A 23,984-nucleotide genomic window follows, 5' to 3' on the forward strand; every position below is an offset into this window, starting at 1 on the left:
CACCTATGATAAAATGGCCTGGAGGAGAGAACGATCATGAAACTTGCAAGAACCACAGGAGTTTGTGGCTGCTCATCTCTGCTGCTTTTGAATATATTATAGTAAGAAGGCATAATGGCTTTACCTTTTTCAAAGTCCTGCATTAGGTAGAAAGGTGTCACACTTTGTGTTTGAGAGTCTCATGACAGTCTTCAGAGCTGAAAGTATACAAAAGTATAAGCTGAAAGTATACAAAAGTATATGCAAACCATACTCCATTTAGATTTTATTTAAGACAAGACTTAGCCCTCAGAAAAACAGCCAAGAGTGTAGATAAGGATTTTTAGGATTTAAATCACTGGTGTTGCTGTTGTATAAGGTAGGTGAGGCAATTTCAGAGAGGTTTTTTTTTAATTTATTCCTACAGCGCAGAATCTTAAAATGGACTTTTCAGTGCCAAGATAGTTGGAGAATTGAAAAAAAACAATACCACACCTTGCAGACCTCAATTCTATTGTTATTTTTCTACCCTTTTTAGAAATACCACCAGTGATTACTAGCACTGAAAAAATTTAGAAGGAAAAACAATCTTTTGAGCATTTTCTCCACCTTACCACCCTGTCCCATAATTTTAAGTCATGTACCTGTCAGCAGTCTGTCATCTTCATGTAAGTTTTCTTCTGCATTGAACAAAGAGTTGTGAAGGCTTGGTCTTGAGAACACTGCAGAGAAGGGCCTGGTTATCTTGTCTGCTGATGTGAAGTTGGTTCTCTCCATATTTGTACTGAATTAAAGAGAGCTTAATATATGTTAATACTTTTTGCTTAATAATTTTTTTCTTTTGGTGAGAATGTACTGGGTTGGTCTTGACTTGCTGCCACCCTGCAACCCCCGGCCTCTCTCAGTCCCCTTCCTCAGCAGGACAGTGGGGAAAAAATAAGATGGAGAAGCATGTAAGTCAAGATAAAGAGATTAGTTGCCAGTTGCTGTCATGGGCAAAACAGGCTTGACTTGGGGAAAATTAATTTATTGGCAATTAAAATAGTGTTTCATGGTGAGAAACAAAGGCAGAAACTAAAAATACTTTCCCTGCCCTCCTGCCTCGCTTTTTCCCAGGCTCATCCTCACTCCTTCATTCATGACTCTTCTACCTCCAGTCTGTTGAGCGGCAGAGGTGCTTGGGGAATAGGACCTGTGGTCAGTCCATAACAGCTCATTTTCTGCTCCTTCTTCCTCACACTGTTCCCCTGCTCCAGCGTGGGGTCCCTTCCACGGGCTGCAGTCCTTCATGAGCTGCTCTAGCATGGGTCCTTCCCATGGGGTATAGTCCTTCAGGAATGGACTGCTCCAGTGCAGGTCTCCCACAGGCCAGCTCCTGCCAGAAAATCTGGGGAAGCTAATGTGCTTGCAGATGGTCCTGCGATACCATCATCAGAGTGCTTAGGTTTGCAGTTGGCAATGCCCCTATGCCAGCCGGTGCTGCAGGTGTCGGTCCGGACATGGACTTCGCCTTTCCCACTGCCGAGCTAAGCTCTTACAGAAGGGACCCATCTTTCCCCGTATGTGTGCAGGCATAGGAAGAATTGCCTGGCATATAACCAAAATAATTATTGGGGAGTAGGGAGAGGAACACAAATAGTTTGTTTCCACATTTCATTAATACTGTTACTTTGAGGAATCGGATTCCTCTGGCCAAAACAGGTGGCAAAGGGTTAGAGCCACAGCTGCATTTTCTAAAATGCAGGAGTGGGTCTGAGGTGAGGAAAACCTGGGCAGTGATGATACAGAGACTGATCCAGGCAAAGCTGACCCCCCTGGGACCTACGGGGAACGTGTCGGGGTGGGATTTAACTGCACTTGCCATGGCTGAGAGCCAAGGGAGCCACCGTGTTGTTGCTGCTTGGCAGCCTTCGGCTGCTGTGTTTTGTAGTCACTCAAATGCAGTTGTTCCCTCTGTGGTCCCAGCCAACACCCTCTTTCTTATTTTCCTTTAATATTTTCCGGTAGTTTAGTTCTTATGTACAGATTATGAATCTTGAGCTTCTTGATTCTGTAGCTGACTGTGCTGTTGTGCCTTGAGTTAGACTGGTGGGTTTGCTGATTTTTTTTTTCTCCTTTTTTTTTGTAATATTCAGGTTTCCTGGATGAGCCCTTTAAAATACTTGTCTGCATACTGCTACTTCTATAAGCTGAAAAGTAAATCTGTATTTCAGCTTTCTCTCAACTTCCGTAGAGCAGGTATTTGCATAAGATGTATCTTGCTTTGCTCATGTTTGTTCTGATGTGCTTGGAATTGTATGCAGAGTTGGAATCTTGCTTTGCTGCTGTTATTTAGGTCTATCTCTATACTTGATAAAAGAATTGAGGTCATAGTTTATTTGCACAGTTTTTTATTGCTGACCTTTTTTCTATCTTTCATTGTTCCATTTATGGTTACACACTGTGTCCCCTTGAGAAAATAATCAGCCTATATGTGCTAATTTGTGTTCCCCTAGATGGCTTTGCACACCAATCTAAGTGATGCAGAATGTTTGCTCCTTGCTTCCAGACTGTCTGATTTAAATACTTGGTATTTGATTTATGTACTCTGGCGGCATACTGGGGCTGCAAAAACCTATTGCCAGACTCTCCAGTCCAGTTTGAGCTGTGTGAGGAAAAGCTATTCTTACCCTTTATGTTTTTTGTAACCTGCTTTTAAGTGGAAGGTTTTGAATGCTTGCCTCTGCCTTAGAGCTTGGTGGGGGTGTGCTTGCTTCTTTAGTGTTTCTCATGTTTGTGGCTGTGAGTAGCTTACAGTTAAATATGCTGGGTTTGCAAAGACCTGCCCAGAGCGCAGCAAGGCAGAGCATCGTGAGTTTCCTTTCCATGTGAATGTTAGAGGTTTTGTGATGTTGGAGTTTATCCCCCTGTTGCATCTTTGCTCCATGTAACCCCTAGGTGGAAAGTTTGCAGGAAAATCTTAACGGTCTGTTCCACTTCAATAGAACTGCTTTTGAGAAGTCAGGACATGACATCATTTGATCCATTCCCACTCTCTGACCCAATGTCCTGCAACTTTTCCTGTGTGTGTTGGATTGCCTATCTTATTGGAATAAAATAACCTTGTGATATCAAATGGTTTGACAAGTGCCTTCCAATATCTGTTATGCACTTGCTGTCTTTTGGCTTGTACATTTACCTTGCAGCCTGATTTGAGGTTTGCATGTGTATGCTTTGATTAATGTAGTTTGGACCCACTGCTCATCTCCACTTTGGGGCTGATAATCTCTTACAGTGTGTGAAGTCATTGGTATATAGATATTTGAACCAAATTTCATACTGAGCTTTACAATAGCTGAGAGTAAGTAAGAGTAAAAAAAGTTTTATGTGGAACATCTTATTTTCTTGGTTACTGGAGATAATTCTGAAAATATTAGAAGAGATAAGGTCACATAAGTTTTGGAATTTAGTTTTTCTTTTGATAAAATTAACTCTATAAACAAATTACATCAGAAATGTCTGTGTTTGCAAGGCTTATTCCTACATATTAGCAGAAATTAGAGGCAGATCTTATGTTGGCAGTTCCTAGTCTGAGTACAGATTCATATATTGCTTCATTTTTTCCTGAGACTTACACATTTAACAATCCCTCTAGTGATGCAGCTAGCTATAAAAAACATATTTCTAATAGGTGGAGAAGCCAATCTGCAGACTTGAAGAGAGGGCTTTTTTCTGGGATAGAGATACATAAGCTACATCTTCAGCACTGAGCTGAGTTTTAGCTCATTTTTTATAGAATCACAGAATGGTTTGGGTTGGAAGGGACATTTAAAGATCGCCTAGTCCAATCCCCCATGCTGTCACAAGGATCATATTGTTGTAAGGGGCCTCAGGCAAGAATGCACTCCAGGACATAATCTTTGCAAGCATGATCATGATTGGGGACATCCTGGAGGGATGCAAACCACCTAGCAGCAGGTGCCGGTCAAAAGGAACTAAGCACATCTCCAGCTAGGTAAGAGTCAAAACACCAGCTGAAACCAACACACCTTGCAACACACTGTGACAGGATTACTCAGTGGGCCAACTCATGACCGTATGTGGAATAAGGACTCAGAGTCCATGGAAAGGACAAAAAACACCCTTCAACAAACCACTAGGGACCACCAGAGACCACCTGATACCTCTTCAGGGGCTCCTAAGGCACTTAAAATGCATGGATAATTAAGATGCAACTATTATAATTAGTTCCAAGAAATAGAATGAATATGTATAACTAATCCAGAAAATCTAATGCATATGTCTATAACTGAGCAATATAAGCGCTGTCTATCATGACCTGTGGTATGCACACTAGGAGGAATTATCCCCCGTGCATGTGATGCCGTAATAAAAAATGCCTGCTTCTTAATACTACATTGGTTTTAAAGAGTTTTATTCCAAATTTTGGTGAAATTGTAACCTGGGGACTTGACCTATGGACAGTGTTACCTTGCTCATTTTGCCAGATGGCACACTACTGTAATCTTTGTTGACAAAAAGTCAGACCTGCGTAGCTTAAAGCAGCTATACATGTGCATTTCTTAGCTCAAAACCACACACAGAAGAAGGATTCAAACACTGCTTTAAAAAAGTAGAAGTGCTGCTAAAAAAGACATGCATCTTTGCCAAATCTTAAGTAATATGGAAAGAAAACACTGTCATTAGCCCTAATCTGCTTCATGCACAAGTCTTTTCTACTTGTGCCTTTTCTGTTTTGTTTGTGTTTGTGTTTTTTTGTTTTTGTTTTTGTTTTTTCCTTTCCCTTAAATATTTGGTCTTTTTGCAAATCTACTTGGGATAACTTGTGTGGCAAAGTATTTTGCTTTTAAGCATTCACCTAGTGGTGGATGTTTTTGTTTTGGAAAGGTGCAGCCTGGTTTTTGATATCCTGTTAGATTATTTTGGTAGGATCTGAAGTGAAATTGCTGACTGTCTTCACGCAAGAAGTACCACAGTAAGAATAAGAGATGCAAAAGTTGAAACTCACAGGAAAACATTTTTGAACATTAATTGTTTTTCAAGATCCATTGATGCCCATCAGTGATTGTTGCGCCAGAATAACTCTGGCAGGTAAAAGAAGAAATAGTTTTGAGAAGGATTTTTGAAAGACACAGTTTCATCTCATGGCAAAGCATCATAAAATTGTTTAAATTTCTGCACAACGAGCCATGCTTCTTCATTCCGCCTAAAGATGTGTTTGTGTGTGTATGACAGAGCAATTGGTGCAGTTGGTTCAGAGGTGAATTTTGGCTGTTGGACTTTGAATTTTGGCTGCATCTCCTTAGTTTTATGGTTCCTTGAAGAAGTTTTTCTTCCAGTGGTTCAGAGGTAAATTTACTTACAGAAGTGCAGTGTTGAGAGGTATTAGACTCTTGGCAAATTACAATCCCTTATTAAGGCTTGTTTACAATCCCTTATTAAGGCTTGTAGGTGTTTTTTCTGAGAATTGCCCCAAGGCTGCTCTAAAGGCCATAATTTTGTGCTTGTACAAGTGGAAGAGTCATTTTGTTATCAATGGAGCAGAGTCTGGATAGAGGCCTGTCACTGGTGGTGTTCCCCAGGGGTCTGTGCTGGGTCCAGTCCTGTTCAACACATTTATCAATGACCTGGATGATGGGACAGAGCGCACCCTCAGCAAGTTCGCTGATGATACCAGGCTGGGAGGAGTGGCTGATACACCAGAAGGCTGTGCTGCCATCCAGCGAGATCCAGACAGGCTGGAGAGCTGGGCTGAGGGGAACCTCATGAAATTCAACAAGAGCAAGTGCAAGGTCCTGCACCTGGTGAGGAACAACCCCATGCACTGGTACAGGCTGGGGGCTGAACTACTGGAAAGCAGCTCTGTTGAGAACGACGTGGGAGTGCTGGTGGACAACAAGCTGACCATGAGCCAGCAATGTGCCCTTGTGGCCAAGAAGGCCAACAGTATCCTGGGATGCATTAAATGGCGTGTGGCCAGCAGGTCGAGAGAGATTATCCTCCCCCTCTACTCTGCCCTGGTGAGACCAGCTTTGGGGTGCTGTGTTCAGTTCTGGGCCCCCCAGTTTAAGGACAGGGAACTGCTTGAGCAAGTCCAGTGGAGAGCTACCAAGATGATCAGGGGACTGTGAGCATCTCCCTTATGAGGAAAGGCTGAGAGACCTGGGTTTGTTCAGCCTGGAGAAGAGGAGACTGAGGGGGGGATCTCATCAATACCTATAAATATCTGAACGGTGGGTGTCAGGAGGATGGGACCTAGGCTCTTTTCAGTGGTGCCCAATGATAGGACAAGGGGCAATGAGCAAAAGTTGGAACACAGGAAGTTCCACCTCAGTATGAGAAAAAACTTCTTTCCTGTGAGGGTAGCAGAGCAGTGGTACAGGCTGCCCAGGGAGGCTGTGGAGTCTCCTTCCCTGGAGACATTCAAAACCCACCTGAACATGTTCCTGTGCCCCCGCTCTAGGTGTCGCTGCTGAAACAGGGGTGTTGGACAAGATCTCCTGAGGTCCCTTCCAACCCCTACCATTCTGTGATTCTGTGTGATTAGACTGTGCTGCAGCCTCATCTTGACAGCACCATTAGTAGGGAGTACTGTCAGCACATTTAGGAGCCTGTGAACAAACCAACATGTAGACAGAGTTGCTCTAGAATTACAGGATGAATTTTTTTTTGGCCTGTAATGTGTAGGAGATCAGGCGAGATGGTTTACTCGTCCACTTGGTCCTAAGAAAAAAATCTGTGTGCATGCATGCAGACTAGTGGTTACCTTTCAGACTGACAGCATAAGAGAATTAACTCAGAAAGCTGTTTTGTTCTTTAAGTAGTGAAAGTTACCTTTTATTATATTTTCTGTCCCCTGTCCAACTGAGGAGGGCAGTGATAGAGCAGCTTTGGTGGGCACTTGGTGTCCAGCCAGGGTCAACCCACCACACCCTGGTGCATAAAAGAATCTGTTAATAGCATCTTCCAATGTGGTTACATGAAAGTTAGTCTTTTCGTTAGGAAACATTGCATGCTTGCAAAGATATTCGAGCTGTAGTTTTATTTAACAATTCCAGTGTAAAATAACAGTCATTCAGAAGTCTATTTTTAACTGAATTATGTTAATGTGATTCTTTGAAATTTTTCAGTGCCACCAGATAAATCTTAGCCAAAGTCTAATGATCCCATACAATGAAGTTCACAATATATTCAGGAGTAAAAAATTGAATGTCTAAATAACCTTTAAAGAAGCTAGTTGCCAATTTTCCCTCTTCTTTTTCCCCAAGAGTTCTTATTTTTCTTCATAGCTTATGTAGTTTTGTTATGATTCTTACTGCATTTAAAAAAAAAAACAACATTTTAAAGGTGAAAAATACCAGGACGCATGCAAAGAAGAAGAAGAAAGCAAAACATGGCCATGGATTTAATAGTAAGCAAGTGTCATTGACTTTCATGTCTTATCTTTGCAAGAGTGAGGAGTCCAAACAGTAACGTGAAGAGTAAACAAGAATTTAAATTAAACAATCAAAAAATATACTACTTGCAACGTTTTAAACCTGAATGCCGGATCTTCAGCTAGATTACTTGCAACTGCTTGCATGAGAGGTAATTGCAGAAGGACTATTATGAAGCAATTCTTGCCATGTTAACATACCTTGTGTGTTGTATTCCCCTTCTTTTCTGCTGCCCCTCCCCCCTCCCTTTTTGCCTTAAGTTCTTCTGTCTCCTGGTCCTCTGGATGTTTTTCCCCAAGCTCATATGTACTCTTCTAAACAAGCACATCACATGAACAAATGAATTTGTTGGTAAGGTCAGTTCTGATGTTTCAGCTGCACCAAATTATCACAGTAATGCATATCTAGATTGAAGACAATGGAAAAAGTCTTCTCTGTAAGGCTAATGCAAAACCAGAACAGGTTGCCCAGAGAGGTGGTGGAATAACCCATGTGCAGAGGGTTTCGAGGTTTGGCCAGACAAAACTGTGACCAGCACAGTCTGGTAATGGCATTAGTTCTACTTTGAGGAGCTGGTTGGTCTGGGTGATCTCCAGTGGTCACTTTCAACATTTTCTGACTCTGTGAGTTTGTAAGAACCATCTAAGTACGCAAGCAGGTACCAGAATGTACTGGTTTCTCAAATATTTCATCTGTGTCTGATGGTTTTGTCTTCCCTTTTCTTTATCTTCCCTGTCCCACTAGTGAAAAAGCATCTGAGAGAAAATATTCCTGTGTGATTGAAAGAGTGAACATAGATTAGAAATAATGATTGGTATTATCAAACAAATGTTTCTGTGGAACTGCTCTGGGGCTGTCCCTGACTTAGCTGAAGCCTGGGTGGATCTGTAGGATGAAAGGTTTGGTACCAAGGACCAAATGCACAGCCTTACACACATCTGAGGAATCTCATATCATGTTAGCTCTGGACTGGTCCTGTGCCTGAATGCTTACCAGCAGACTGAACAAACTAGGTGCACTCCTGGATCTCTCTTCTGCTAATTGATTGTTGCTTGAAAGAAATCCACTATGTGACCGCCAGGTCTGCTCTGCAGTATGCACTGGAGTTCAGTGTGTAGCGACCATCAGAAGTTGCCCTTCAAAAGTTTGGATACTTTGGATCCAAACTAAAACACAAATGTAGACCCACTCTGAAACATTGGCTCTAACAAGCATAGATGACACCCTCTCTTGCAAGCTGCAGATTTTTTTTCTGTGCTCCTCCCCTAGCTTTTCCTCCCCTTCCTCTCCCTTCTCCTCCCCTTCCTCTCCCTTCCCTTTTTTCCAGACTTTTTCCCCTTAGAACTGATGAGAGTCAGAAGTCCAGAGACTTTCAGAAAAGCCAAAACCCCAGTCATAGGTCTAAAAGAGCAAACAGTGTTTTCCCTAGAGTGATGGTGATTTTTTTAAATTGTGTGCCTGCTTTAATCAAATTTTTGAAACATTACTTCAGTTTGTAGTGACTCACTTTTAGTTCCAGAGCTTGGGCGCTGTGTATCTGAGCTCAGGATCTGCAAGAGTAACTGTCTGCAGAAACCAGCCTGTTCGACAGTCTTGAAACTTGGCCGTGCTAAATTCTTACTGTTGACTGGCTGCTTTTGAACATAAAAATTGTTCTATTCAAGTAACTGATGTATCATCTTTAGAAAGGTGTGGTAGAAGAGCCTTTTGGATTCTTAGTTTTCTGTAGCTATTATAACAATGCCAGAGTCCCAGAAGACTGTAAGGAAGTTTATGTTGTGCTGATATATTAAAAGGTAAAGTGAATGACTGGATAATTGTAGTGTGGCAGCTTAACATCAGTCCTGTGTAGGATAATGGAATGGATGTTGTGGGTTGACAAACCTTGAAAATTGCAGGTCTTTCTAAATGGTTTATGCTGCAGTTCAAGCAAGCAAGAGGTTAGGGGGTCAAAATGTTTTACGCTTTTTAGGAGGTCAGGTTTACTGATCGCCTTGTGTTTTTACAATTTTCGTAGAGCTGAAAGCTTTATTGGTCCAGAGCAGTCCATATAACTTCATACCAATAGTAGCCACCTGACTGATTTGAAAGTGTCAAATTCTGTAGTAAAGTGGCAATCTTACCATGACCCTGTAGCAACCTACAGAGCCGTGAGAAATATGTAATTCTTTATTATTTTCATCACTTTTAAAATGTCTTCCATATTTAAAGTTAATTCAATAACTTCCTTCATTTTAAAGCATGTTTCCATTAGAGAGATCGTATCCTCAGTACTTTTTGTCCTGGATTTAAGAAACTAGGAACAAAATGGTGCTGTAGTGTAGCAAAGAAAAGGGAAATTAGTATATGCATCCTTATATGGTCAGATATTTGAAGAGAGGTCCAGACTGTTCCTCTGCCTGATGGATAGCAGACACCAGACCAGCGTAGCTTTCAATTTGAGTTAAATACCACTAGATAATAGATCCTTAAATACCACACTTAAATTTGGATGTCAGAAGAGAAAAGCATTGTGTTGTTGGAGGGATGTTCCTTCCTTGAAAAGGAATAAAAAGATAAAGCAGGATAACTTCAAATATACCATTCCCTGGCATTATAGATTCCCTTTTATCTAGGTTTCATGGAACATTTAAAAGGCATATATTTTTCTCTTTATAAAACATAATAAAGCAAAATAATTAGGTCTTCCGTTTCCTGGAGAGAAAGGGTCATGAGTGTCTTTGAAATACATTGCCTCAATAATAACTTCTGAGGTTAAGTGAAAGGAGCCATTAACTCTCAGACTGTCTGCAAGCAAAAAGGATAAATATCTTAATAGATGAATACCTAAATATTTTAATTACTTCAACTATTGAAACATTTCAGGATTGTACTGTTCTTCCTGTAAGTTTATCCATTGAAATGTATTTTACCTTACAGCTACCCTTTTTAGTTGCTGGTTCTCTCTGCTGTAAGTCCACTACTTGGATGTGTCAATAATATAAAAAGATTTGATAATGTTAAGAATGCATAATAAAAGTATTTTAAATGGAATATACTCTTCTACTAAAATCTAAGTATTGCTACATAAAAAGAGAAGACAAAGTAACCTACTTTTACAGAAATCTGAGCCATCTGAAGCCAGTTCTGTTTGGAAGGGAGACAAAAGCACGGCAGGAGGGGGAACAAATAATTTAAAAAAGAAGACAACTGCCACCCTACATGTGTTTAGAAATTCTTTTATTCATATTCTGTTTTGCTTATGACGGCATCTTTAAATGCTGTTACACTATATCCTTTTTTCCCATTGTCTGTATGTATTACTTGACTTGGACTGGTTTCTGTGGAAGTTCTCGCTGTAAATGTTGCATTGGAATATGAAAAGTGTGTTTGGGTGACTCCCCTCGGTTTTCTTTGTTTTCTTCGGAACTCTCTCCTGTGCAATTGTGTTCTGGTATGTTTGCTTTCTTCGTGGGTAGAGACTGGCAAGTGTATGGAAAGCTTTGTGGGTTTGTCAGAATGCATCTCTTTTTGATTTTCACGATCTGGCAGTAGTATGTGATCTGGTTAACTTGATTAGCATTGACAGGCTGGGTTTTTTTTAACCTGATGGGACTCCTGTGGCTGCAGCCAGGCATCACGCCCATCTACCTTGCTCAGACTGTAATTTCTAAGCAAGTGCCATTTGAGACACAGATCTGAGGACCCTGAGCTGCATACAGTTCAGTTACTAATATTCTTCAAGTTCTGTTCTGAGCTGCAGATGTGGAGAAATGCCAGCCTTCATTAGGGTTTAATTATGTCTGGGGAACAGATTTCATGTGAAGTCCCTTGGAGCAGCTAGTTCCACTAACAGAAATGTGGTTGTGCTGAAAAGTAGGTCTCAGTGCAGAAAGAAGAGTGAAGTTGATGGCCTCTTTGAATAACTAACACTTCTCTCATCAGTTCTGGGGAGGAGTACAGGGTGTAGCTTTCTTCCTAAGTCACTGAATGTGTAGAAATTGTTAATGTTTTGGGCTAGAAAAAACTTCACTGTTGGGGAGCCTGGAACAGGCAGACACATCTGGTGAGGCCAGGCAAATGCAGGTAGGTGCTGGTCTAGCCAGGCAGGCCCCTTCCAGCTGAAAATCTAGTGTGCAGTGCCCAGCGGTGCATTTGTTCTGGTGCTGACAAGAGGCCACAGCACCTCAGAAAGGTCATAACAGTGGAAGATGTGCTTGAGAATTTTTTCTGTCATCACTCAGGACTATGCTTGGGAAGAATGACATCCTTCCATGTGGTTTTGGAGAGGACTATGGAGCTTTCTTCACAGTATAGCATTGTGACACAGTTGCAAATCTGTAAGAAAATGCAAGTGGCAGATCAGTTTTGCTTCAAGCCTTTGGAAACACATGGGCTGGTCTGTGCAGCTTTGTGGTTTTTTTAATGTGGACTGAATCAGCAGCTTGTTCTTGAAATAGAAGTAGTAAAATGATCTGCAGGTGTTATTAGAACTTGATGGTTGGAGATGAGATTGGGCTTACTATGTGGGCTAAAATGGTAACAGAAAATACAGTAGAAGAGAAAGTTGTCCATGTAGGGGGGAGAAAAAGGTTAATTTTAATCTTCTATACCTACACCTTCCTCTTCTTTTGCATCTCTTGATTTGTTCCATAGTTTTATTTCTTGTGGTTGTTTTGTTTTGTTTTGTGGGTTTTTTTCCCCCTGAAAATTAATGTTATACAGATACAAGCACAAATCTATTGAAGGAACATTTAATTCCAAGAATACTGCAGCTTGAAACCTCTAAGATTTTCTGTCTCTCTCTCTCTCTTTTTTTTTTTTTTTTTGGTAACTTTCTCAGTTTTCAGGGGTGAGTATACCTTTAAATGAAACCTCTTTGTGGGATTTCACTGTTTCTTCAGGAGATTTTGATAGCATGCAGGCCTTACATGTTCTCGCTTACCTAATTTCTGTGTATGGAAGCAGATATGGGCTGTGATATCTTGCTGTCACTCAGAAAGAAGAGGCTAGCTAGCCAATACTTAAAATTTTGATCTCAGTAATGTAATCCAGGCATGCATCAGGTTCTTGAAAAGGAGCTTGTGGTATGACAGCCAGAAAGTGTTAATTCAGTTGTTCTGAATGGTGAGAAGTGGATGGAAAAGAGCTGAGATGCCCACCATAATAAAATACTTCAGAATTTTAGTTACCTCATCTATCTTCCTCATTCTTCCCCAGTCTGAATAACATATTGCCTTTTTAAAAGCCTTTCCAGAAAAAGTCATTGTCCAAACCCATGTAGTAAACTTTAAGTCTAATTGAAATAACAGTTGAAATAAGAGCTGCTGGTTTTGAGGCATTTATTTTTCTAGGATGACGGTCAGGAGGGAGGGATTGTAAAATCTAGTGTTTTCCGTAGCTAGGTGTTACAATTGCCAGGCAGTTGTACCTTTTTAAGTACATTTATACTGTGAAAGGTATGCAAGTTCTGTATCCCATCTATCCCACTTTTCCACGTTAATTTGGGTATAGCTTCTTTGAAACTTGTGAAATAGAATTAATTAAAGGTGGATCAGGTCTCTTACTCTTATGCTCTCTGAGTCATGGTTGCCTTTCACGAGAGAGTATTCTTAGCTTGAAGCTCTCAGGTAATACCAAGCGTCTCAGAACAAATCCTTTTACTGAACATACGACAGAATCTAGAACTTACTGGGGTTTTAGCATTGTTTCTGTACTGCTTCAGTAAGTTGATCCTGTACTTTTGCATTTGAGTTTGGGAAGACAGGAAACAGATTTTTAGATCAGGATTTGTTGCTCAGTTATCTTGCTAACTAGTAGATTTGTTACAGATGCATTTAAGTAAAAAAGTTATGTCCTAGAGGCTTTTTTACCTCCATATGTGTACTATGTACTGTGCTACTTTAGCTTCTTTTTTTCATAGAATCATAGAATCATTAAGGTTGGAAAAGACCTCTAGGATCATCAAGTCCAACTGTCAAGCCAACACCACCATGCCTCCTAAACCGTGCCCTGAAGTGCCATGTCTACTTGTCTTTTAAATACCTCCTGGGATGGCGACTCCACCACCTCTCTGGGCAGCCTGTTACAATGCCTGACCACTCCTTAAGTAACAAAATTTTTCCTAATATCCAATCTAAACCTGCCCTGATGCAGCTTGAAGCCATTTCCTCTTGTTCTATTGCTAGTGACCTGTGAGAAGAGAACAACTCCCACATGCTCCAGCACTCAATGTCCTTCTTGTACTGAAAGCCCCAAAAATGAACACAATATTAGAGGTACAGCCTCACCAGTGCCGAGTACAGGGGCACGATCACCTCCCTACTCCTGCTGGCCACACCATTCCTGATACAAGCCAGGATGCTGTTGGCCTTCTTGGCCACCTGGGCACACAGCTGGCTCATGTTCAGCCGCTCTCAACCAGCACCCCCAGATCCTTCTCCAACAGGCAGCTTTCCAGTCACTCCTCCCCCAGCCTGTAGCGTTGCATGGGGTTGTTGTGACTGAAGTACAGGACCCAGCGCTTGGCCTTGTTGAACCTCACACAGTTGACCACAGCCCATTGATCCAGCCTGTCCAGGTCCCTCTGCAGAACCTTCCTACCCTTCAGCAGATCAACACTCCCACCCAACTTGGTGTCATCTGCAAACTTACTGAGGGTGCACTTGATCCCCTCATCCAGATCATTGATAAAGATACTAAACAAGACTGGCCCCAAAACTGAGCCCTGGGCAACACCCCTTGTGACCAGCTGCCAACTGGTTTTATCTCCGCTCACCACAAGCCTCTCTGGGCTCGGCCACCCAGCCAGTTTTTTACCCAGCAAAGAGTACACCTGTCCAAGCCATGAGCCGCCAGCTTCTTTAGGAAGATACTGGTGGAGACAGTGTCAAAGGCTTTGCTAAAGTCCAGGTAGACAAGATCCACAGGTTTTCACCCATCCACTAGGTGGGTCACCTGGTCATAGAAGGAGATCAGGTTGGTCAGGCAGGACCTGCCTTTCATGAAGCCATGCTGGCTGGGCCTGATCCCCTGGTTGTCCTGCACATGCTTGGTGACCTCATTCAAGATGAACCACTCCAAAATCCTCCCTGGCATCAAGGTCCTCTCCAGTACCAAGGTCAGGCTGACAGGCATGTAGTTCCTCGGATACTCCTTCTGACCCACCTTGTAGATGGGTGGTGTCACATTGGCAAGCCTCCGGTCATCTGGGACCTCCCCTGTTAACCAGGACTGCTGGTAAATGATGGAGAGCGGCCTGGCAAGCTCCTCTGCCAGCTCCCTCGGTAACCTTGGGTGTATCCCATCTGGCCCCATAGATTTGTGAGTGTCCAGGTGGAGCAGCAGGTCGTAAACTGCTTCCTCCTGGATTAAGAGGGGTTTATTCTGTGATTGGTCCGTGTATTCCAGCTCAGGGGGCTGAATACCCTGGGGATAACTGGTCTGACTGTTAAATACTGAGGCAAAGAAGGCATTTAGTACCTCAGCCTTTCCTCATCCTCAGCTGCAATGTTCCCCTCCGCATCCAGTAGAGGATGGAGATTCTCTTTGATTCCCTTTTTGTTGTTGATATATTTGTAAAACATTTTTTCTTATCCCTTACAGCAGTGGCCAGACTGAGTTCTAGCTGGGCTTTTGCCTTTCTAATTTCCTCCCTGCAAGACCTAACGAGGTCTCTGTAGTCTTCTTTTGTTGCCTTCCCCTTCTTCCAAAAGCGGTAGACTTTTTTTTTTTTTTTCCTTTTCTCCAAGTCCCTGCAAAATCTCCCTGTTCAGCCAGGCCAGTCATCTTCCCCACTTGTTTATCTTGAAGCATTTGGGGACAGCCTGCTCCTGTGCCTTCAAGGCTTCCTTCTCAAAGAATGCCCAGCTTTCCTGGACTCCCTTGCCCGCCCCAAGCCAGCACCCCGATGCCGCTGCTGAGTTCATCGCTGACTCAGAGGATTGTTTTGGAACAATCTCTCCTGGAAACAGTATTCTGCCACTTGCTTCTCTCAGCTGAAGCAAGATAATTAGACTAACAGACTAACTAGCTGGACTTCACTATCTGTTGTTTAACCTGGTTTTCCTGAAAAGTCCATATTTGCTGAAGAGCCTTTTCTCACATTCTAGCAGATCCTTCTTCCTTTCTTGGCTTGCTCTCAACACTACCCAAATGTTTCTGTGTACCTGACACAACCAGTGGCTTGATTGGATTCAATAATTCAAAAATCTAGAGTTTAAGTCTTGAGAAAATGTGATTTTAATCCTCACAGTATCATTTCAAGTTATTAAATCAGGAGGACTAGGCAACTCAAAAGTTCCAACAGATGCAAAGTATTCTCAATCCTGATTGAAAGGAGAATCCAAGGGCTTTTTGGACGTACTTGTTCTTACTCTCTCAGTGAGCAAAGCTTGAGGCATTCTTACTCACCCTGAAGATAGCCATGCCCTGCAGCTTACTGGATCATGGGTTTTTTAGCTCTGCCTCCAGTTGTTCTGTACTACACTGTTAATGGCACCTGAAAGGAGCTGGAAAGGGTATTGGGCTCGCGATTTAGGGGGGTTTTTGGTAGCATTGATCTAATCCCTCTTTGTTTAAATAGACAGAAATACATAGTTTTCATTGCTATAAATATGACACTGGTGTAAAGATAACAAGATTTACATTCAGAATTCATCACTGGAGAGTCAGCATTTTCCACTGTGCTCTTTGATACAGTTCTGCCCTTTTATGCAGAGGAGAAAAAATGGCAAATTACAAACAACCATATGCTCAGATTTAGTAAAGATTAATTTTTAATAATTGTGCCTATAACAGATTGAGGCTAGTGTCTCATTGTAATATTAAATGTTGTTGTGCTTTGACGTTGCTTATATACTACTTCAATTTATCTTTCTTCTTTGGAAGTGGATTTTATTAGTAACCATGATTTAAATACCAGAATAACAATTCTAGTGGTCAAAATTTTAGATTATGTTGCCACTGATTAAAGATGGAATCCATAATAGACCCAGGAATCAGCCAACAGTAAACTGTCAGCGAATCACAGCAGAGTGAAAGAGAAACCCAAATTTCCTTAGCTTAGCTGTTTTAGGACTTTTGTTTGTGTTGCCTCATAGTTCTGGTTGGTGAGAGCAGTCAGATTTATTCCCCCAACTAATTACAATCTGGGATTTGTGATTTATTTTTTTAAATGTCTTTGGTCTAGTGTGTCTGATTGTTGTACTTTACTGCAGAGGCTGCCTGTGGATCCTTGACAAGATTGTTCTCTACTGCTTTTGGTTCATCTTTTCTGTTTGGGCCATGATATTGGTTAACCTTCCTCTGGCAGTAGATGGATGGCTTCAGATAATCCTGGAGTCTGCTTGTTTCTTGTGTGGGCAGGGCTTCAGTGCTAAAAGGTGGTGGGAAGGGTCTGTTCCTTTTCTAATCAGAGCACTCTCCAGTGCTCTAAAGCATTGTGAGGTTTGGCCTGTCTGCATTGAAGATTACTGAGTGGTGTTTCTTGTTCGAACTTAAATTTTAGTTTTGAATAAGATGGGAACTGGAAGGGGAGAAAAGTTAAATGTTTATCTGAGAGCTCATTAACTGGCAATTCTAGATCTGTTTGCTATTAACAAAAGTTTGGGGTTCTTTTATGTCAGGTGCATGTTTCTCTCAGCTCCCCTTTCTTTTCATGGGGGCAGGCATGGGCCTGGAGGAAGGAGGCTCATGAGCAGGAAATAAAGGAGCTGGGTTTTGTTTAGTTTTTTGGTGTTTGGTTTGTGGTTTGTTTGGTTTTTTTTTTTAAATCCTGTGTCTATCCTGTGTTTCATCCTTGACTGGGTACTGTCCATCAGCTGTTCAGTATACTCAGATTCAGTGGAACAGGAAACCAATTTTTTTTTTTTCAGATGTTCAGTTTAATAATTGGGATGCCTAAAGCTAATTATTACTCTTCTAAAAAGATTACTTATTAATTGAAGACTTGCAAAATGCTGCTGCTTATCTGTTTTAAACCCATATTAAAAACAGGTAGAGATGATTTGCATAGGCAGTAAATAATCCCTGTTTTCAATAAGCTGCTAAATTTGTAAATATAATAATTTATCTTTTTATTCCTAAAGTACCTTTCAAGCCTTAGGAAAAATTGTAAAGAGATTTGTCACATAAATGGACATTTTTTTAAACTGGTCTTTTGTAGTTTCATCAGTTTATGTGCTGCAGTAGATTAAATGGGAATGTGCTTTTGAAGGCTTGGAGGTGAAGTTGTGTTATCAAAATAAAAAGTTCAAAATCAAAAGTAGGTACATAGAACTAAAAAATTCAGAGTTAAAAATACTCTTGAGCAAAAATGTGGTGTGATCCTAGTACTCTGTTATCCATTGAGTGGTGACATTTCCAGACTCCACAAGAGAGTCGTGTGACTTGTTCAGGTTTCTTTAGTTATTATGTCCATTCAGTTTAAAGCTGATGTAAACAATTTTTAAAGTGGAAGCATAAATTCAAATTAATTCCCTGTAATCACAGGGTTAGTCTGAGATGATGTGGTTTAGGAAGTCTGCTGCTGACACATGTTCATCCTTTCCACCACAGAATTTTATACCCTGGTGAAAGTCAAAGTAGATACTGAAATCTGATGTATGATTTGCCTTTGAGTTACTCAGGTGCACACTGCACATTAATCCAATTAACTTCCTTTCCTGTGCGGCTTGTTTACTCTGTTCATTATTGTTCTGTATGGATTTCTGGTGTTAATAACACTGTGTTTAATTGTGTTGTGTATGGAAAAGTTTATACCTACTCATATCTAAACAATAGATGTAATTATGTCTTCCCAAGAATTTCTAGGTTTTGTTTATTTTTCTGCTGCAGACTTAAATCTGGTGATGGTCCTGTTCTAGTAGCTCAGTGGTTCTTTGGTCATAAATTCATGGTTTTGCGTTCTTTTCCTCTGCTATGCCCAAAATTTGACTTTTTGTGTGCTTTCCGTTGTGGGGAAACCTGAATGGTAAGCCACTGAGCCTTGTGCCACAGTGCTTGATCTTTGGCTAGTTGTAGTTCTCTTGTTACGAACAGGACTTCTTTTAGGTGCCATGGCCAAGCCAATGTTGTAAGCGTGGGCTGGTGTACAGCTCTCTTCTGTTTTAATTAAGGCATTTCCTTACTTTTTGTTAGGAATCTGTGTACTATTTTTGGCTAGTTGTGGTCAGAAAAGACTGATGCAGGTAGAAGCTACCCCCTTTTGAAATTTACATACTTTCGTAAAAAACAAAAGGCTTTTCTGTTGAACACTGAGTAGTGTGTGGTTTAAACTTTGCTCCTCCTGAGTTTGGAAGCAGACCTGGGACTCAGAAGTGGGCGCTTCCAAGGTTGTTATGAACTAAATTGGAGTAAAAGACTTTGCAGAAAATATTAAAAGCAAATTGTAGTGTTGAAACTAATGTATTACAGCGATACAAGGATTCCACAAGCACTTGTGGAATATTTTGTGTGAAAAACAATATTGTGCATGCAGCTTTTCCACTTTACAGTTACCATATTGAGTGTTCATAGTCATTCAGCCTCATCGGTATGAACGTGTGGGTGCGTATGTGGTGCTTTTGCTGACTGGCAAAAAACTTACGTTTCACAGCTTTTTTGTTTAAAGCTGTTTTGGATGAGCTTACTTAGCACATGGCAGCAGAAGCAGTCAGATGTCCAAGCAGGTTACAGTTCAGAAAAGAGAGAGTCATGTAACACAGGAGCGGTGGGGAGTTCTCTCTAAGGTGGCATTGCATATGCTGTTAAATTCTCAGCCATTTGACACTGTACTGTCTCTTTAAAAAAAAAAAAAAGTTTTTTTGAAAATGTGTCTCAAAGACATATGTTTACTAAAAGGCTATGCTGGGTTTTTGAAAGGTAGCTGGTGTTCCTATATCTTGCCAAGATAACTGTATCTGTACATGTGAAACATTGGTGTATTCTGGAGTCTAGAAAAACATAGGTGCTTTGTAAAATTCCTCAGAGAATGTGCCAAGACAACTTACGCTTAGGGTAGGATGCCTTTGCAAATTCAGTCAGAGGTCTCCCTACTTCTAGTGTGACTTGGAGTTACGGGTAAATATGTTCAAAGAATAGGGTTTTTTTATGGAAGACATGGGTAACTATGACCAAAGTTTTTTGGGAAGACAAAACTGTTTTTGCTTGCGTGCTCAACTGGCACACTAACTTTCCTCTTGCAAAAGTTCTGCAAAGTAAGAGGAGACAGTTATGCTTCTTATAAATGAAAAAATTAATTTTAAAAATGCATGTCTGTAAATACCCCTTGCAGTTGTACAGGCTGGGGCTGGTGGGGCCAAGCAGCAGCTCTGGGGCATGACCCAAGCAGCAAAAAAACTGCCAGCAGTGCCTGGAGCAGTGTGGGCGGGACACAGTCAAGAGCCAGGGGAAGGTAGGAACTGGATCTGCTGCTCAGCTCCTGCCAGGGCCACCTGGGTGCTGTCCCTGATACAGGAATGATGCTGACAAATTGGTGGGAGGTGAGGGGAGGCCACTGAGATGGTGGGGCTGGAACCCTTGCCCTGCAAGGAGAGCCTGTGGGACCGAGGCTGGTTTAGCTCGGAGGAGTGATGGCTTCGGGGGAACCCAACAACAGCCCAGGGGAATGAGGAGATGCAGCTGGGCTCTTCATGGTAGTGCATGGCAGGAGGGTGGTTAGAGACATCTGGCACATGTTCAAATGGGAAATTCAAACTGACTATAGGAAGAAACGTGTTCCCCACAGGACAGCCCAGCAGTGGAGCTGGGGTCCAGACAGGTTGTGCTGTCTCCAGCCTTGGAGGTTGCCGAGCCAGAACTGGATAAGGACCTGAGTAGACTGGTCTGAGCTGAGAGTTCACTGTGCTTTGGGCAGGGCTTGGAGTGGAGACCTCCTGTGGTCCCTTCCTAACTGAGTTATTCTGTTATACTATATGTGACCAAAATCAGTGTGCATGTGTGTGTGTAGGTGTAGTCTTGGATCCAGATGGCACGCAGCTTTATTTGAGACAGTAACAGTAGTATGCAGACCTATTGAGAGTGTCATCTTTTGTTCCAAAAAGTCAGAATTAGACTGTGGAAATACGATGCATAGTGCTCTTATTAAGTAAATTCTGAAAGGCATATTTGGACTAATAATTTTTTTAAAAGCTTCATGCCTGCCTGCATGCACAAAAAAGCAAACAATTATACACCTGGACCTGGGAAACAAATAAAAAAACAAACTGGAATCTGAGCACTGACATTTTCACCTTTTCTTATTGCATGTCTTTTCCTGAGTAGCACTGGGCGTGGATGTTGTGGTCTGGGTCTGAGATGACAGTGTGCCCCTTGGTGGTGTTTTAAATACTTCTTTTCTAATATAAAATAGCAGAGAAAAATCCTTAAACTTCCAGCTTTATGTTGCTTGAGAAATATGTGGAGATGTTTGATTTTTCTTCTTTACAGGCATGAATGTAGTTTAACCTTTAGCAAAGAGCTAGTAATCAAGCTCTGATTTCTCTATATTGGAGACAGATTCATCCGTCAAGTCCTGAGTACAAAGCTAAGAGTGCTTACAGAGCACTTTCCCATATATGTTTGATTACTGGTGCACAGCTGCTGCTCTGGGTAATTAATATGAGAGTATAATATCTTTCAGATGGGTGCTGTGTCTTTATTTCCAAGGTCAGATGACCTCTCTTGCTTATATTCTCTTCTGTCTATGGCATTTTATGTCAGTTATTGACTTTTCTTTGCTTGCTGGAAATAAAGTGCTTTTTGAAGGCCTGGTGAGAAAAATTGGGCAGACCTTGTATTTGCTTGAGGAAATGCTACTAAGAATAAAAAAAATGCAGTTTTTAGTAGTCTTCCAGTTGCCATGTATGATTCTAAGCCCCAACCTTAATAGGTGGTTCTTTAAATGACTGTCCTAAAGGCTGACTGTTAAACAGACAAATAAATACACTTGACTTAGAAGCTTACTTTTCACTGAAGGTTATTGGGACTCAGATGACCTCAGGGCATTTATTCAGATCTACAATTTTATAAGTTAACTCTGATTCTTTTCTAACAGTTAAAATGTTTGTCTTTTTTTTAAAATTTCAAAACACATTTGAAAATAATATTTTATTGTGTACAAAATTATAAAGTGAAATTAAATTGAAATAATTGGAGAAAAGGCATACTGAAGAGGACCTTTTCCAGTAAAAAGCTTTAAGTAAATCTTTAAGTTTCTTCCTCATCCCTCCAAAAGACACAACCTTGAATATTTCAGGATATCAATATTTGAAATTAACCTGAGATCATTCTTCAAATGAGGGTAATTTCACAAGTGGAACTTTGGAAACTTTCAGTTTGCAAAATGAAAATATTGGGGCTCTCAGGCAGTTTTTAGCAATATTTTATACGGTTTGTAATATCTGCAATTTGCTTCTCACAGCTAGATATGTCAGCAATGCTGTCTGTTCATAGTATGCATTATGTTGCAAGCCACAGGATCACATATTTTCAGATATTACCAGAAATATTGTGGCATTTGATGCCTTATTTGAATTGAGGTATAGGTGGTGTTCATACAGTTAAATTTTGCTTTCTTTCTAACAACATAATTCAGTTACAGATGTGGCAGGATACATGTAATGAAGATTTCAGAAATTTGGTCATCATCCTGTGTTTATCTGTAACTTCACTTCTTTCAACTAGCACTGCCCTTTTTCTGTGGGTGACCAATGACAATTAGATGTGAGTCAGGAGCTGCTTTGAATGCAACAGGTTTAAGGTAGAAATTTTAAACAGTTCTGTATTTTAGCCTAATTATGTCTATGTGCAAAGCAATGGAAGTTTTATAACTGGAAGCAGGAAATCCTGCTTGGAATGGGCTTTTCAAAGGGCTGTTATGCCTTGACATCTTCACCCTTCTTTTTGTGAGCTTAAAATGGAAAGCTCTCCAGTGTTCTTGTTTACTTAAAGAATACGTCATATGCTGCAGGTCAGAAGAGTTGTTTGGTTTGTTAGTTTTGGCACACACCTCCATACACACCTGTATTGTGCTCATTGTTTCCTGATCTCTTGGAAGACTTAGCTGGAAAAGACCTTACCTTGTCACTGAAGGCTTCTTACTAACATACCTTCTTTAGCTGGAAAAAGCAAAATGAGGTTTTTTGTAGTTATTTTGAAAAAGGATTAGTTTGTGTCTAACATCTTTAACTGAACAGGTAATGTGATTTATTAGCATTTTTTGCAGAATTTAGCATTCTGCATTTTTTCTATATGCTATAGGATATACTATACATTTTTCTCCCTTGTGGTAGGGGTGGGTAAGGCAAGTCTTAGAGGTTGAACACTGCATGCTAGATTTGCAAAAGCTGTGTATGAGCTGCTTCTGAAAATGAAAAGATCTGTCTGGAACAAGGGGCAAGATATATTTTGGCTCCTTTTTTTTCTTTAAGGTCTCCTGAGTTTTAAAGGCTAAAACATTAGATGTGACAAAGACAAGGAGTGTTCGCTGAGCTGGAAGCTGCACCCACTAGATTTCCCATGGAAGTATAGTGCAGGTGACTCCCACCTAGCTTTGTCTGCCTGTCAACTTTTCTAATAGCAGGCAACTGAAATTACTCATCACAGGAAGTTCTTTCCACCACTCTTTTGCATAGAGCTCATTTAGCCAGCAAAGTGTTGCCTGGGCCTCCTTGCCTCAGTTCAGTAGATTTAGTTCAAGTTCTATTTTACATTCACATTATTTTTTTGAATTGGTAATTGACGCATGCTTTTATAGAGCCTTCAAGTTAGAATTCTTCCAAAAGGTACCTTTTCTTTTAGTACTTATAAATAAGTTTCAGGCTAGAGCTGAATTTTACTTATGGATATGTGGTTTGACTTAGGGCCCTAAAGGATATAAAATGTCCTTTTTATGACACTGTTTTAAAAACATAGGGCAAGGTTCAGAACAGCTAAAGCTCTTACATAAAAATGAAATCTTCAGATAGGCCTGTTTGCTCTATGAAACTTGTAGAAGCTAATCTGTATTTTTATGAAGTTTTCCTGTTCCTGTGGCCTGCATATTTGCTATTATTGGCAGATCTCTCTAGTATATGTTATCTTTTGAGATTTTTACTCAATGTTAGCAAGGCTAGGATGCCTCACTAGTTGCAATGTGGCCACAGTTATGAATATTAGTAATGTCTTCTCAGTGTTTTAGGAAAGATGTTTGGTGCAGAAGCCATCTTAAGTGATCATAGATATATTCCATGAAGGTGACTATGTTGTATCTGGCTGTCATGTGCTTCTCTAGGGAAAAGGAACAAGTGCTTCAGATACCCTGAAAGTGCATTTCTTTTTCTAATTATTTTTTAAAAGTGCATAGGGGTGACTAGCTCAGCTGAAGATACCATACTGAAGAAGTGTACTATGCCTAGCTGCCATGGATCTGGGCAATTGCAGACTCCCATGATGGGGCTAAATCTGCAATTTTACATCACAACATCCTTTGCACTGAGTTATGAGCTGTAGGGAGAGCAGCGGAGCAAAGGTGGAATATTTCAGTCATATTTCTACCACAGTTGAGTCCCTGGCAAAAGTTAGCACTTGCCAACATCATCAAAATGCCACAAAAGTCCATAGAAGCATCTC

The 23,984-nt window shown here is 40.9% G+C and overlaps 1 protein-coding gene across 3 annotated transcripts in view; it reads left to right on the plus strand.

The window, feature by feature from the left end:
* The window catches only part of APBA1 (amyloid beta precursor protein binding family A member 1), a 115,911-nt gene that overhangs the window by 44,076 nt on the left and 47,851 nt on the right, over nt 1–23,984 (plus strand). The gene's annotated exons all lie outside the window — the stretch shown is intronic.

Source organism: Phalacrocorax carbo, chromosome Z, assembly GCF_963921805.1.
Source record: "Phalacrocorax carbo chromosome Z, bPhaCar2.1, whole genome shotgun sequence".
Taxonomy (NCBI): domain Eukaryota; kingdom Metazoa; phylum Chordata; class Aves; order Suliformes; family Phalacrocoracidae; genus Phalacrocorax; species Phalacrocorax carbo.